The 3,629-nt window shown below is 41.4% G+C and overlaps 1 pseudogene; it reads left to right on the forward strand.

Annotated features, from left to right (window-relative positions):
• Window positions 1-1,950: 1,950 nt before the first annotated feature.
• Window positions 1,951-2,360, forward strand: LOC132224081 (large ribosomal subunit protein eL42-like; annotated as a pseudogene).
• The last annotated feature ends 1,269 nt before the right edge of the window (window positions 2,361-3,629 follow it).

Below are 3,629 nucleotides of genomic sequence, written 5' to 3' on the forward strand. Positions count from 1 at the left end.
TAACCGCTTCTGCTTGCCAGCCTGATCACACCTAACTGCTCCCTTGCCAGCAGTTAAACTATAGTCCGGCCCTCCAATGGTCTGAGGGACAGTGAACTGGCCCCCTGTTTAAAAAGTTTGAGGACCCAGGCACCCTTACACTGCAAATCTGAATATCAGAAGGCCTTCATAACCTTTCATCAGGATACTCAAAACCACCATACATAGTATGGGATTCTCAAACTGGATGGTATCTTAAACTGGACCTCTGCCCTATCTCTTTTCCTTTTTAACCAAGTTATTGAAAGACACTTCTACATTTGCTGTCTACACTTCTTCATCACCCATTCACTCTTCAGTTCCACTCCAATCTGGCTTCTGCCCCTACTCCCTACTACACTGAAACAGTTTTCACCAAGGTCACTTTGTTGTTAAATCCAATAGACAGCTCTCAGAATGAATCTTACTGACTCTGAGGTGTTTGGTTCAGTTGACCATTCCCACCTTCTCAAAACTTTCTTCTCCTTTGATTTTCCCCTTTTAATATTAATTTTTATATTTTCTGATTATATAAGTAATGCATGTTCTTTATGGAAAAACAAGAATACAAAAAAAATGATGAGGATAAAAAAAAAAGAGTCTGTAACACCACCACTCAGAGATGGTTATTATTAATTAGAGGCCTGGTGGACGAAATTCATGCACTTGGGGGGGGGGCTGTCCCTCAGCCCAGCCTGCACCCTTTCCAATCTGGGACCCTTAGGGGGATGTCTGACTGCTGCACATCCCTCTCACAATCCAGGACTGCTGGCTCCCAACCACTCGCCTGCCTGCCTGCCTTATTGCCCCTAACCGCTTCTGCTTGCCAGCCTGATCACACCTAACTGCTCCCTTGCCAGCCCAGTCACCCCCAACTGCCCTCCCCTGCTGGCCAGCTTGCCCCCAACTGCCCTCCCCTGCCAGCCATCTTGTGGCTGTGGGCGCTGCCATCTTTGCGATGGCATGAGGGTCAATTAGCATATTCCCTCTTTATTAAATAGGATAGGTTTAAAAGTTTATAGTTGTTTTTCAATAAAAGACAGAAATATACTTTTTAAAGAAATGTACTTTTAAAATAAGATTTTCATCATGTGATACATGTTATTATTTTTATTGAGGTATAATGACATATTACATTATGTTACTTTTAGGTGTACAACATTATGGCTCAATATTTATGTATATTGTGAAATGATCACCACAGTAAATTTAGTTAACATCCATCACCATACATAGCTATAATTTTTTTCTTATGAGGAGAATATTTAACATCTACTCTCTTAGCAACTTTCAAATGTGCAGTACAATATCATTAACTGCATTTACCATGCTGTATGTTATATATCCATGACTTATTTATTTGATAACTAGAAGTGTTTGTATTCTTTTGACTCCCTTAACCCAGTTTGCCTACCTTTCACCCACCACCTCTGGCAACTACCAATCTTCTCTGCAATACATATTATTTTATATCTTCTCTCACTTGTCATTATAGCATGACCATTTTAAAATGGCCAGCTGGCATAGCTCAGTGGTTGAGTTTCGACCCATGAACCAAGAGGTCCCCAGTTCGATTCCTGGTCAGGGAAGATGACTGGGTTTCAGGATCGATCCCCAGTAGGGGGTGTGTAGGAGGCAGCTGATTGATGTCTCTCATCAATGTTTCTGTCTCTCTATCCCTCTCCTTTCCTCTCTCTCTAAAATTAATAAAAACATATTAAAAAATAAATAGCCCTAGCTAGTTTGGCTTAGTGGATAGAGCATAGGCCCGAGGACTGAAGGGTCCTGGGTTGATTCCAGTCAAGGGCACATATCCTGGTTGGGGCACATTTGGGAGGCAACCAATTTATGTGTCTCTCTCACATCAATGTTTCTTTCTCTGTCTCTCCCCTACTCTCTCTAAAAATCAATGGAGAGGAGCGAGCTGAGCGAAGTGAGGAGTGTGGACATTGAGTTTCCCATTTTCATCGTATAGACAGCTCTACTGCCAAGATGGCCAATGTGCCTAAAACCCGAAAGACTTTCTGTAAGAAGTGTGGAAAGCATCAGCCTCACAAAGTGACCCAGTATAAGAAGGATAAGGATTCCCTGTACGCCCAGGGAAAGTGGCGCTATGGTAGGAAGCAGGAAGCAGAGTGGCTACAGTGGGCAGACAAAGTCAATTTTCCAAAAAAAGGCTAAACCCACAAAGAAGATTGTGCTAAGGCTTGAATGTGTGGAGCCTAACTGCAGATCCAAGAGGATGCTGGCCATTAAGAGATGCAAGCATTTTGAATGGGGAAGAGGTAAGAAGAGAAAGGGCCATGTGATCCAGTTCTAAGCTTTGGGATTCTTTTATTTTTGAGAAAATGTTGAAGCTGTAGAAAAATTACCTGCATAAAAATAAATGCAGTGATATTCTTGATTTAAAAAAAATCAATTGAAAAATATCCTTGGGTGAGGATTAACCCCCTCCCCCAAATAAAATATCACTAAATATTACTGTAAAACAGGATTTTAAAGGGGTCACGGTTTGATTCCTGGTCAGGATGGGGTATGCAAGAGCAGCCAATTAATGATTCTCTCTCATCATTGATGTTTCTATCTCTTTCTTCCTCTCCCTTCCTCTGAAATCAATAAAAAATATTTTTAAAAAATGGCTACATCATTTCTTTTAATTTTTTTTGTTAATTCTCACCTGAGGATATTTTTTCATTGATTTTTAGAGAGAGTGGAAGGGAGGGGGAGAGAGAGAGAGAGAAACATCTCTCACATTGATTGGTTGCCTCCCACAGGCTCCCTGACCAAGGCCGGGGATGGAGCCTGCAACTGAGGTACATACCCTTGACCGGAATCAAACCCGGGGACCTTCAGTCCTTGGTTGATTCACTGAGCCAAACCGGATAGGGCGTCTCCTTTAATTTTTGTTATATTTTCCTCTACTGGGTTTGTCATCTCTGACTGCTCCATGCTTTCCTCTTACCCTGCCCCTTAAATGTTTCTTAGAGTTCCATTTCATGTGTTCTTATCACTTCTCAAACTCTCCCAGAGCAGTCTCAAATGCTCCCATAGCTTCATCTGTATCTTCAAGCCAGATCTCACTCCTCGACTCCAAATATCTAATCTATTCTGCTCCCAAACCTGCTGTTCCCCCAGTGTTCTTTTATCCCAATGAATGAATGGTATTATTTCTACCCAATTGTCCAAGCCAAGAATCTGGGGAGTTGGTATTAGCTTCTCCGTCTTGCTCACCCTCCTACCACTTTGTATTCAATAAATAACTAAACTCTGTAAGTTTTATCTTCTCATACCTTCTGACTCCTCCTCTTCCTTCCTATTCTACTTCCACTGCCCTGGTATAGACTCTGATAATTTTACAATTGAAATAGTAAGCCAGTTGCCTATCTCCCTACCTCCATTCATGGCCTCTTCCCATGCATTTTCCAAACTTTCTTTGGAGTGGTCTTTCTAAAATGTATATCTAATCATATCATTTCCCTGCTTAAAATTATACATTGGCTTCTCACTGCCTTTGGGATAAAACCTGCCTATAACACCTTTTCCCCATTTATTTACCAACTCTTTTTCATTGTTTGAAACTCAGCTCAGATAGTTTACCCTTTGCATACAAA

The sequence above is a fragment of the Myotis daubentonii genome, chromosome X (assembly GCF_963259705.1).
Source record: "Myotis daubentonii chromosome X, mMyoDau2.1, whole genome shotgun sequence".
Taxonomy (NCBI): Eukaryota; Metazoa; Chordata; class Mammalia; order Chiroptera; family Vespertilionidae; genus Myotis; species Myotis daubentonii.